Genomic DNA, 14,181 nt, shown 5'->3' with positions numbered 1-14,181 from the left:
ATTCCTCCTTTATTTTTATCCTGAGCTGTCCTGGATTGGATCTGATTGTATGACCACCAATCTAGCTCATAGCCTAATTCCCCCAGCATATTTCGAGATTTTACTTTGCCTGAAGGATCCAACAGAGCTTGGTAGATTAGTGGTTTATTTCTGTTGTAAAGAGTCGGGTGTGTCATTGCCTCTAAAGGGGAAAGCCAAATCGGAGTCATCAGGTAAAATTTATTTCTTATTCGATCCCATATGGTCATCAAAACCTTTCGAATAAAGTGGTCCATAAAATATTTATGTTTTTTGGGCCTTTCCTGACTCAGATAATAGTGCCACCCCTGTTGCAAATTGTGGCCTTCCAAGCTAAGGATTCTCCTCCTCCTCAAGGCAATCCAGTCTCTGATCCAAGTTAAGACAGCTGCCTGATGATAAAGCTCCCATTTAGGTAGGCCAAATCCTCCCCTGGAAGGGGATTCTTGAAGCATTTTCAATTTAATCCTTGGTTTTTTATTCTGCCATACAAATCTATGTATACACTGATCTAAAGAATGAAAAAAAATTGTATCTACTAAAACTGGGGCTGTCTGAAAGAGAAAAATCCATTTAGGCAGGATATACGTCTTAACTACTGCAATTCTACCTAATAATGATAGCTGTAAACTTTTCCATCCTTCCAACATTTCTTTAGTTTGACTAAGTAGTTTTTGGTAGTTGTCTTCTTTAATGGTCGAGCATTTAGATGAAAGCCAAATTCCTAAGTATTTTAGTTTTTTGACTATCTGGATCCCTAGTTCTTCCTCTAACTGCGCTTTTTGATTCTTCGTCATATTTTTAATTAGGATCTTGGTTTTATCTTTATTTAATTTAAATCCCGCTACTTTCCCGTAAGCCTCCAATTCCTGTAGCAGGATTGATCCCGATTCCAAAGGTTCTTCCAAGACAAATATCAAGTCGTCCGCAAAGGCTTGGAGCTTAAACTCTTCCCCTCTGTTTCTTAGCCCTCTAATTCCTTGATTTCTTCTGACCTCATTCAATAATAACTCTAGGGTTAAAATAAATAAAAGTGGAGATAATGGACATCCCTGTCTAGTACCTTTACTTATATCAATTTTTTCAGACTCCTCCCCATTAATAAGTATTTTCGCTGTCTGTTTTGCGTATACTGTCCGGATTGCCCTGGTAAAACTTTCCCCGAATTCCATTTCGCTCAACTGTGCAAAGAGAAATTTCCAGCTCACTCTGTCAAAGGCTTTTTGTGCATCCACGGAGACCAGGGCCACCTGTTTATCAGAATTACACTCATAATATTCTAATATATTCATTATAGTTCTCACGTTATCTTTCAATTGTCTATGAGGTAGGAAGCCATTCTGGTCTCCGTGGATGTACTCATTCAGGAAAATTTTTAGTCTCTTCGCTAAAATCGCAGAGAATAATTTATAATCGGAATTAAGCAGGGAAATCGGTCTGTAATTTTTAATCAGAAGCGGATCAGTGCCTTCCTTCGGAATTAGTGTGATATATGCTTCAGACCAGGAGGGTGGCATTTGACCAAAGACCAGAACCTCATTAAATACTTGAGTCAAAAATTCCCCCAAAGTCTCAAGGAGGGCCTTATAAATTTCTACTGGCAGACCATCCGTACCTGGGGTCTTTCCCCCCTTTTGTTCCCTTAATACTAACTCTACTTCCTTCAAGGTAATCTCTGCATTCTGGACTTGGGAGGGGTGGAGTAGGAATAAGGCGTAATTCCAAGATAGAAATTTAAAAAATCAATCCATCCCAAAGTGGACTCCACTTTTTCTGATCTGACAAGTCAGTAGGTCTTTATAATACTTTTGGTTCTTGTAGTTTGGTAAATCATCCTTTGACAATCTTGACTACTAGTCTTTAATTGACCATTGGGTTTACTTAACTTGGTTTAATAGTCTTGTACTTTGGTAATCTTTATCTGTTTATAAAGTTGTGATGGCAGAATTATTCTGATTATTACACAGTAATATGAAATGACAGCTGCCAGTTCTTTAGCTGGTGTTGGCTTTCATATGCATCAAGTTCTTCCCAAGAATTTAGGATGGCATGTATTGGCATAGTATATGTGCGGACCCAAGCAAGTCTTTTGTAATTGACAGATGGAAATTTGTCAAGGTGCAGATTTTCTAAGTGGTGTCCAAACTTTTTTGGCATGGCACATACCATGCTGATAACTACTGGGAACAACTATGGCTGATTTATTTCATAACCTTTCAGCTTCAATTTTGAAACTTTGAAATTTTTGTGATTTTCTCCAATTTTTTGTCTTCTGTTCTGCTATCTAGTATTTATTTTATTGAATTTGTATACCGCCCTACTCCCGAAGGACTCAGGGCGGTGAACAGCCATGGAGTAAAACATATAAATACAAAATTTAAAATAGATTAAAACAAATTAAATAATTTGGCTGAACAAATTTAAAACCCCAATAGTATTGCCGCATCTATGATCCACACTTTCACTTTTTCAATCGCAGTTAAATCTGGTGTGTTGTGAGTCAAGAATTTATCAGTTTGTATTTGGAAATCTATTTTAATTTGCTCGTTTTCAATTAATTTTTCAACTACCATATATGTTCCTATCAACTTTTCATGAGTGGCACTTGATAATCTTTACAGATATACCTATGAATCATTTTGGTGACTGTTTTGTTGTTGTTTATAATCAGTTTGTATGATCTTCTGGCATGAGCTGAATATATGATCTACTGTTTCTTCTGCTTCTTTGTATAATTTGCACTTTATTTGATGATTTTTCAATTCTTGCCTTGATTGCATTAGTTCAGAGGTTCCCAACCTTTTCTGTACCCCGCACCCCTAGAACACTTCTGATATATTCTTTCACCTTACAAAAGTAAATAATTATATGCATCTAATTATTCATATACACTATAATTTTGAAACTTCTAAACCCAAGTTTTCACACCCCCTGGAATATCGTCTCGGACCCCCGGTTGGGAATCCCTGCATTAGTTTGAATAGCTTCCTCTTGAGAGCAGTCAAAATCAAAATTCCAGTTTCTTTTTTTTTATTATTATTAAATGGGTTGATAGTCTGGCTCTTCCACTAAGAGCTGTCTGGAATGGGTGACCCTTCTGGTAGAATACACTATATCAACATAGCTCTCATCAGAGCATCACAAGCCCTTTCCTTTGTAACTTCATGGAGAGATTATTATTATTATTATTATTATTATTATTATTATTATTATTATTATTGTTGTTGTTGTTGTTGTTGTTGTTGTTTTTGTTTTTGTTTTTGTTGTTGTTGTTGTTGTTATTATTATTATTATTATTATTATTATTATTATTATTATTATTATGGTTGGTTGCACAATCAGATGTTTAAATTGGATTTGGCAAATGTCTATGGAGATTCTTAGTCATCCAGGTCATGGTTGTCCCAAAGGTCCTTTTTCAAGAGGCAACTGACTCTTTGAAAACCTTTCTGGTTTTTCTCTGAAGACATTTCAGTTCTCATCCAAGAAGCTTCTTCAGCTCTGACTGGATGGTGGAAAATGGAAGGATTTACCATATATTCCTTGCAGACAGCTGGTCATTTGCATTCTTTTTAGAGAGTCATTGAAGCCACTTGGAGGTTTATCTGTGTCCTCAGGGTTACCTGAGTAGTGCAAATATGTGTGGAAACTTCTTGGAACTGCTGCAAATTATTGAGAAAGACATCTATTGAGTCTTCCCCAATGACTGGGATGGACAGGTGTTTTTCTTTAATAATATTAAGGATAATGTCACAGGATGAAAGCTGTTCCAAGTAAAGCTGCTTTTTGTAATTGACTGATGGTCATTTTATCAATGGCAATGGTGTTCTAGTGATGCTACAAATATTTTGAATTGCTCCCCAGCTGCCTATTACTATTCCTACTACCTTTGCTTTCTTTTGTTTCAGTTATTATACTTTCTTAATATTATTTTTATTATTATTCATAAATCTGATTTACAGTAGCATCTCTAAAATAACAGACTCATCTTAGATACATCAATGGGAGTCTTAGATCACAGATGTTCAATCTGTAGCCTATATGCCATAGGGCAGGGGTGTCAAACTCATGGCCTCATCACGTGATATATGTGGATTTTTTCCCCTTCGCTAAATCAGGCGTGGGTGTGGCCAATGCGTGACACATAGGGCCCGCAGGCCGGGAGTTTGACAGCCCTGCATAGTACCCAACATGCTGTTCAAAGGTTGGGTGGCCCCTATCACAATAAAACTTTCATCTTAGCCTTAGTTGTAGAAATGGCAATATTAATGCATAAGGCCAAATAGCATCATTTATAATATCTCCTCTAAATGATGGTTCACATAGGTGAGGTGTGTCACTGAGAGGACTGCAGATTTCTTGATTTTGTCTTACATTCACCCCAAGTTCTCATTTATTCAGTTACAGAGTATAACAATCTGAAGCTGCCTAAAGTTGTCTGGATTACATATCATAACCCAATCCTTCCTTCCTTCCTTAAACTGTTCCTGTATCAAAATTCATTGTATGAAACCAATTAGCCATAAAAATAAAAATCAATTACCTTGGGAGTCATCTATTTTTGAAATATAGCAGCTGGCAAAGAGAGAACACTTTACAATGTTCTTGCACATACAGCATGCCATCCTATATTACATGGAAAAATATTCTGCTCTAAAATCTGACTGTGGGTCAAAAGCATTGGTACAAGAAACAATAACCAGAGGCAGTGGAAGCAGGAAGAGCTGGCCTAGAAGAAAAGCCCATTTGTCTTCATTCCTGTCACCTGGAAGACTGTGATTATCTGCTTGCAAAAATGGGGGTCATCTTTTCAAACTAGGGCAGTTCAGATTTGTTTGGACTTCAGGGCTCAGAAACCCCAGCAACTTGGCCAGAGATTTTTGGAATTCAATACTGAACACAGCGGGGGGGGGGGGGGGGGGGGGGCTGCCATTTGGCGAAAGGTGAGTTTGGGCAGAAGTTAATACAGGAGGGGAAATAGGTGACCACAGCACACTGCAATATTTCAGAATGTAATATTTAGGAAAAGGATAAGAGATAAAACCTTATTGGTTCTTGGCAAATCTTGCTATACTAAGTGCAATTCCAGTCACATGAGGCTGGGGGGAGGGGAGGGACAGAAAAAGGCAGTTAAAATGACAGTGGGATCAGTTGGATCCCTTCCCCTTTAATGAAAGGTTACAATATCTGGAGCTTGAAAGAAAGCTTAAAAACAGTTGAGTAATGGGACCAAGATAGAGGTGAATATAATCATGCATATAAAGTGCCTGGCGAAATATTTCTCTCTGTTTCAAGTAATACCCAACAGCAAGGTCATCCACTGATTCGAAGTAGCAGGAGATTCAAGGCAGGAAAAAAAGAAGCCCTTCTCCGTGTGCTGCACATAGTTGAACCCTGTACAGGGATATGATGATGGGTATAAATTGAGATGACTTTAAAAGAGGATCAAACAAATTCAAGGTGGCTAAAAGGATCAGCAATCTCAAATGGCAACGCTACCTACTATTTCCAGAGTAGAGACTTATGAAAACCAATTGTTCGTTTCCAGCCTCTCAGTGAAAGAGAACAGTTGTTTTCACATATTAGATTGATCCCTATCAGCCATTTCCCCCAATAATTAGTTTTAGGTTTCTTTCCTGGTGAACTTTTAATCCTGAAAGGTTCAGTCATGATCCCTACTTGATCTTCAAGTGCTAATGTCTTCCAGAAAATTCCCTCATACTATATTGGGTTTTTTTAGAATAGAGTTTGGGATATTTTTCAAAGGAGTCTTTCTAAAAGAAATAGCATTCTCCCTAGGATTCATTTAACAAACCTAATGTTCAATGTGAATATTATTTTATATGTACAACAAGCCATCTTCTCAAGAGGCATTCAGCAAACTTCAATTTTATCAGTTCTTAGAAATGCTTGATTCCATGAAACACCACATTTCTTCTACTTTTGTCCATGATCATTTTTGCGTGCCTTTTAAAGGAGACCTTTAAAAAACCTTTCTGGTCTTATTTGCATAACATTGAATATCTAAGAAGACACTTTCAATCAAAGAAATGTTATACTATGTTTTGGTAATTAACTATTATTTATACAATCACTTAGCTATGTCATTTACATTTTAATAGACTCTTATTGATTTTAATTATAGTTGACTGCTGCACTACCTACGCTTTGTATTATTTGCTATGATTTATGGTTGAAACAATATATACATTTATTAATTCATGTTCAGTTAGCTTAGCATGTTCTCTAAAATAATGTATAAACATTTTGCCTGATTTAGGATAATTGTTATGTTCCTGTGTTGATAGATGTAATGCGATTAAAGCAGTGCTAGGATTCAAATAATTTAACAACCAGTTCTCTGCCCTAATGATTTCTTCCAACAACCAGTTCACCAAGCTGCTCAGAAAGTTAACAACCGGTTCTCCCGAAGTGGTGTGAACTGGCTGAATCCCACCAGTGGATTAAAGTATGCAATAAGGAATCTACACCTCTTTGTAAATACCCCTCTTATTCTCTAAAATGAAAATTCTTTCTTGAAATCTCTCTTAAAGTACTTCTGGGATTTGCATCCAGAACTCAGGGACTGGGCTGCTTCTTCTCCCTGTCTCCATGCCAGTAATCTCCAAAGTTTGAGAAATCTATTGGACTGATGCACAGATTTAAGAATCAGCAAGTCTTCTCTTCTGCCATCAACTTGCTAAGGATTCTTAGAAAACAACTTCATCCGCAACACGAGAAATAATGGTACTAGCTTGTCTTCTAGAATAGATTTAAGAAACATAATTACAGTAGATACAGCATTGTACTCCTTGAATTCTTGAAAGATGCTTGCAAGTGTTAATATTATTGAACTTCATGGTAAAAATGATTTCTGTAGTGATGGAATATATTTTTTAAACTTAATGGAAAGAAGCCATTTTTCAGTCACTGACAGCCACATCCTCTATTGCTAGAAACAAATTCTGTGAGAATACCATGTTCCTGAGGAAATGTACCCTGCTAGTAAGGGAAATGAAACTTTAACAGTGCAATCCTGTATCTTTACCCTCAAGTAAATGTTGATTTTGTTGGCTTATCATGCAAAGACAAAATGAGGTTTGTTCAGTGGCTTATAAATCACTATGGTTTACAAAATCTGATTTATGATTTACATGCGCAAATCCAACCAAATGAGCTTTTTAAATAAACCATAGTTGTCTGAACCAGGAATCAACATGTTCTACAGTCTTAGATGATTTAAATAACTTTACTTTTGAATAGGCATGTATGAAATTGTATTTTCAGTTCTTTCTAATTGATTTATTTAGTATTAAATTTATTTGCCACCCATCTCGCCATGGGGCCCCTCCAGGCAGCTTGCAACAGTAGAATGTAAAATTGTGAAAATGTAACTATTACAATAGTAAAACAAAGAAACAAAATAAATAATGCATTTTATGAATTATGAATTAAAAGATGGTTGGGTATGGAGTAGAATGTGCAGGGGGGAAGGTGGGATCTGCTATTAGTCTAATAACTACCTCCACTATTAGGGTTCCCCAGGCCAACCAGCAGAACCAAGTCTTCAAGCTCTTATGAAAGGACAGGATGGTACGGGCAGACTTCATTCCAGGGGTCAGGATGTTCCAAAGGGGTGGCACTAGGCAGAAAAGGCTCTTTGCTTGGATCCTGCTTGCCAGAATTCCTTAATTGACAGGATCTGCAGCAGGCCTCCTCTGCCAGCATGAATGGGATAGGCCTGTCCTACTAAGATGAGATGGCTCATCAAGTAAACTGGACCTATGCCATGGGGGTCATAGCCAACACCTTGAACTGCACTCAGAAGCAAACTGGCAGCCAGTGCAACTTGCAGAGCAGCAGTAACATGGGCCATTCTAGGGGTCCCAGAGACTGCTCTCACTGTAGCACTCTGCACTAGCTGAAGCTTCTGAATGTATTTCAGGGTAGCCCTATGTAGAGTGCCTTGCAGTAGTCCAGACAAGATGTGACTCAGACTAGTGACTGAACGCAAGGAGTCCTGATCAAGGAAACGCCACAGATGGCACACAAATTGAAGTGCACCTGTCTCTTGGTCATGCCTGGCACCTACTCATTGAAAACTTGTTGCAAGTCTAGGAGAGCCCCTAAGTTGCAAACAGATCTAAACAGAGTAGTGCAATCCCACCCAGGACTAACAATCTCAAAGATTTGGATCTTGAAGCTCCATGCATGTCTAATGTCCTCTGTATTAGTGGCATTTGCTCTATATAACTGTATGTCCATTTCCCCCCAAATGATAAAAAAATGACATCTTTTGACCTCATCTGATAAACCCTCCCTAGCTATTGAGCTACTGGATTTGGAAAATATCTAGCAATATACTGTTTTTTCCCATTTACTTTGTAAATTGCTTGCAATCAATATAAACTATTTGGCACTTTTGCCAATTAACTGGTTTTAAAAAAACAACTCATTGAAATAAATTGATAATACTCTGACATGACAGCAGAAATGTATTTCCATTATGCAACAATATTTTGCCTGTAATTTATCTACAACCCTTAAATGCGAATCCTTCTGAAGCCAGTTTGGACTACTAAACTAAATTTTGCATACATTTTCATATATGTAACTCAGTCAATCTGAGCACTGTAATTTTAGCAAGATAACTATATCTGGAAATAAGTAGAGACACTGAAGGAACAATATCAAAATCGCCATGGATTTCACTGAATTCATGAAAGGGCTTCCTTTGCAAGGTGTCTTTCCTCTCTCAGAGGAAAGAATTTGTGATTCTGTGACTATCAGAATTCTAGATGGCTGTGATCTAAAGACAGTACACAAACTGTGAAATCTCCCCCTGCCTTGGGAAACATTGCTATTTATTTTGGGGGTGTACTGTGAAGATCATTCTGTGTCACATGTTATTTATTTGTTTGATTGCTTTAGAACATCCACAGTGTTCTTTTCCAGTAGAATAAATCCTACTGTGTAACATTCACAGATAGGGGTAAAAAAATCTTACCCAGCTTCAGGAAGGCAGCCAGGTAATTTTGTTATTAGCTGGCTTCTATACAGCTGTCTGTCTATTGGCCTGCAGGAGGATTTTTTTTTAGTTCAAGAAAACAAACTGGTTTTTACATAAAGGGATTTTCATGCACAATTAATTTACGTGCCTGACTACATCAAGCATTGTAGTCTGTGATGCAGAACTTCTGAGGCAGAGATTAGCTTCTTTAGTTATTTTTGCAATATTATTCTAATGGCGGGACCTCCTGTTCTACAATACTGGTCTTGTCTCATCAGAAAGCATGATTTACTTGCAGTGTTTGTTACAAACCACATTTATGGCAAAATGAGAGCATACATGTAATGATGTCATGACTCAAATGATGCAAGTATGTAATTGTGTTAAAATGTCTGACACAAATACATAACTTACATGTGACATCATGATGCAATCATCATCATTTGCCTCTGCTCCCCACCGTGCAGCAGGTAGCTCTGGGCCCAAACTTGCTGATTTCCATTCCACATAAAACAGGAGTGAAGAAATTTAAGACAGATATTTTGTCTCTCTGTTACTATATAGCAGATTAAGTTTAGCTAGAAAATAAGTTGCTGCAGTGGTTATAGGCACCAAGCTAGAAACTAGAAGATTATAAAGCTGCCCGCAACTTCCCATAGTGGTTGTCACATACCTAAACTGTGAAGGGGTATGTATAAGTTGCAGATGGCCACAGATGGGCTGATGCAAACACCTCCCAAATCCCAACTGTACATTGTGTGGAGAGGTGCGTTCTGCATGCTGATTGTTTAATTTTACTTCCTGTTTTGTGCTTTGCTGTTTGAGTTCTCCCGGCCACAATGTTAAAATTTGCAGATATATGAATGCAACAGCTATGCAACCATCTTTGAATGACAGATGCATATGTTCCCTCACATTCAGTGCTGGGGAAGTCTGCTCAGGTCCACTATTAGACCTCTTGCAGTTTGCCTACCGAGCAAAGAGGCTGGCAGATGATACTGTCACTATGTCATTAGACTACATCCTGCAACATTTTGAATCACTGGGGACCTATGCACGAGTCCTTTTTATGGACTCAGTGTTCAATACCATCATTCCAGAAATTCTCTACTCTAAATCAATCCATCTTACTGTACCTACTCATACTTTTAGGTGGATATTCCATTTTTTTGACAGATAAGGAGCAACAGGTGAGGCTAGGGAAAATTACATCTAGTACCCGGGCAATAAGCACAGACTCCTCTCAGGGCTGTGTGCTCTCTTGGTTGCTCTTTTTTCTCTATACCAGTGACTGAATCTCAAGGGAACCTCTGTCAAAGTTCTGAAGTTTGCAGATGATTCACTGGCCTCATCTGAAATGGTGATGAGTCTGCAGATAGACATGAAGTTGAACAATTGGCCCTGTGCAGCCATAACAATCTAGAGCTGAATACTCTTAAAACTGTGGATTGAGGTGAGAGTGGATTTTTGGAGGAACCCTTCTATTTAACCACCTCTTACCATATTTGACAGCATAGTATCAGCAGTATAATCCTTCAAATTTTGGGGTTCTATAATCCCCCAAGACTTGAAACAGACACTTAACATTAGAACCATCATTAAAAAGGCACAACAAAGACTGTTCTTCCTGCATCAACTCAGGAAATTCAGACTGCCCAGGGAGCTATTGATACAGTTTTACAAAGGAATTATTGAGTCTTGTCATTTGTACTTCTATAACTATCTGGTTTGATATAGCAACCAAGCAGAACAGATACAGACTCCAACAGATAGTGAAGACTGCAAAAAGAACAATGACAACTAGCCTGCCTTCCACAGAAGACCTGAATATTGTGTGGGTCAAAAGGAGGGCTGAGAAGATATCTGCAGACCCCTCACATCCTAGACATAAACCGCCTTGGGATGGTGCTACAAAGCATTGTAGACAAAGCAACTGGATACAGATACTCTTTTTCCCCCTCAGGCCATCACTCTTACTGAATACCTAATTCTCACAGTGCTGTCTAATGTCTATGTGTATTTACCGATATTACCACATGGCTTTAGTATTATTATTTTTAATATCTTTCTCACTCCCCCCTCTTATTGGTATTATTATTATTATTATTATTATTATTATTATTATTATTATTATTATTATCTTCATCATCATCTTCATGATAATTCTGTTGCTTTGTATATACACTGAGATTATAATCACACTAGGCCAAATAAAGTATTCAATTCAATACAATTCGCTCTCCAGGAGCCAATAAGCAAAGTCAATAGGGGAAGCTGGATACACAACTGCAATTACTCACCTAACAATGGTGGCACAAAAGATCATAAATTCAGGCATACCTCACTTAACAACTGCCTGCTTAGCCATTGTGGCCCCAGTTGGGATTTTCCAGACTACCTGTAGAAAAAAAGACTTACTCAGTTCTTCATTTCCTGACTGAAAAATAGACCCTTTGTTGTTTATTAGTCATCTGTTAATTTGATCTGACCTGAAATCATTTTCCATGCAATGTGACCACTCAATGACAGGAAGTATTTGGAATTACTGAAAGGTGCTTCGTTATACAGAAGCTTTCCCAAACCTTAAGTTTCAATAGTTTTGGTGGGTGAGTAATATTTTTCCTCAGCCCTGTTGGCAATTGAATTGTAGAATAACATCAACAAATACATACTTTTCTATATGTACATCCATATGTGCTGGGGAGTTTATTTTTGGAAATCTGATCATCCTAAAGCACACAAACTGCGTTCGCTTGACCCTCTTTTAAAGAACTCAATATCCTCCTCTTTAGCGAAAGTTTCTCAGTTTGAATTAATAGTCATTTTACTTCCTTTAATCTGTGTTTAACTGTTTATATTTAACATTTCAATTGTTCACTACTTTAAGTGCCCTTGGGGCAGAAATTTAAGCACCATTGGATATAAATTAAATTAAACACACACACACCCCAACCATCATCACTTGAGTAAAATGTAGTTGGCTAGTTCGTTGTGTTGTGCAATACCGCCAATGACTGCAGAACAGTCAGGAAGGTGAATCAGAAAATCCTAGACACCTTCCGGATGCAGAGCATTGCCTCTTCCCTGCAAAAATTTTGTTGTAAATCATTGCTGAAGACGGAGGGAGTGACATGTAGCCTTCTGTTTGGAAAAGCCATTGGTTTAATTGGGGAAAAATACAGTTGAAGCTCTGTTTCTCTTGAGGGTAAAATGTAATTATAAAGTTCTGAACAAGAATATGCAGCTTCATATACATCAAAGAGTTAATTTCTTAAAGAATGCATCTAAAAGCTGATGGTGTGATTTCTGGTTTTCCAGGTACTGTGATGTGCGTTGGTAGCAGTTTTTCCTCTGCCAAAACTCACCCACTTCCTTTCTGCACACAAATAAGTCAAGTACACTATGTGAATTCTAGGCTTCCAAGTACTTTAATTTTGTGCAGAAGGGAGCAAGAGGTTTAATGCTTTTTCTTTTCAATTTTCTGATGAAAAATGTCACCTCTTGACTTGCTCTTTGCTCAGAGTTGCCTTTTATAATACAATCTTTAGAAGCTAAATTAACCACGAGTGTGACCCAGGTCTCCTGTGACCCCCCGCCCCAGAACGCCTTTTTTGTGGCCTAGTGTTCCCATACTGTATATATTATGACTACCAAATGTAATAGGATAATGTACTCTGATACACCTAAAGAAACCTAGATCCAGAAAAAAAGATTGAATAGAATAAATACTTTATTACGGTCATTGACCAGCAATAGACATACAATAAATTAAAAATAATACTGACATTAATGGTGAATATTAACATCCCTGTTATGAAAATACATGATCTCAAAACGTTAGGGTCACTCCCTAATTTACATGAGTGGGGAGCCGATAAGTATGTGGGTAAATGTATTTTTCTAATAATTGTTATAGATATCTCCAAAAAATTGGCCCCAGTTGACATCTATAATTCTGTAACCAATTTTTTTATTGTGGACATTGTAGCGACAATGTAAAAAATAATTTTAAGTCACTTTTTCCAGTGTTGTTGTAACTTTGAACAGTCACTAAATGAATTCTTGTAAATCAAGGACTACCTATATGCAAAAATGCCTGCCTGCATTTTATGATGACCTGGACTTTCACCATAATGTCTTACCTTCTATTGTGTTGCAAATGTGTGTGGGTGGATGGAAAATCCCCTTCTGAACATGAAATCATTAACACCTGGTAAATGGGGGAATTAATCTGCTGCAAGTGATTTTGAATCTGTACCTTTGGATCTCAGTGCATATGGCACAGAGCTCAGCACATAAATCATATGCTGGTAATCCTCTCCTCCAACACTCCTAGAGTGTCTAAAGTATTTTATAGAATCACTTAGAGCTCAATTGACTTTGAGGATCTTTTTTGTGGATTAAGAATTGTGAGCTCTTAACATATTCAGAAGGTTTGTAATTATAATTTTTAATTATTTTGTTTAAAATAATTTACTTTGTATCTTCCCAAAGTGAATTGTGGCACTAGAAAGAGGTTCTAGGGCTAAGAGATTTGGCTTGTTCATCAGATATGGCCTTATCTGAATTAGAAGATAAGGTAAAGGTAAAGGTTCCCCTTGCAGATATATGCTAGTTGTTCCCGACTCTAGGGGGCAGTGCTCATCTCCGTTTCAAAGCCAAAGAGCCAGCGCTGTCCGAAGACGTCTCCGTGGTCATGTAGCCGGCATGACTAAACGCCAAAGGCACACAGAACGCTGCTACCTTCCTACCAAAGGTGGTTTTTATTTTTGTACTTGCATTTTTTTACATGCTTTCAAACTGCTAGGTTGGCAGAAGCTGGGATAAGTAACGGGAGCTCACCCTGTTACGCGGCACTAGGGATTCGAACCGCTGAACTGCCAACCTTTCAATCAACAAGCTCAGCGTCTTAGCCACTGAGCCCCCACATCCCTTGAATTAGAAGATAGGGGTATATTAATCCATGCCCTGATCACCACACAACTGGACAACTGAAATCGTAACTCCAACTTTGTATAGGGCTGCCTTTGAAGCTTATTCAGAAGCTACCCTTGATACAGAATGTAGTGATGGGCAGCCAATAAATTTAAACAAACGAATAATAGTGACCAGACCAGGGGTGAAATCCAGCAGGTTCTGAAAGGTTCTGGAGA

Source organism: Pituophis catenifer, unplaced genomic scaffold (genome assembly GCF_029215685.1).
Source record: "Pituophis catenifer annectens isolate HBS135680 unplaced genomic scaffold, rPitCat1.0.hap2 SCAF_6, whole genome shotgun sequence".
NCBI lineage: Eukaryota > Metazoa > Chordata > Lepidosauria > Squamata > Colubridae > Pituophis > Pituophis catenifer.
Note: the sequence above shows the minus strand (reverse complement) of the source record.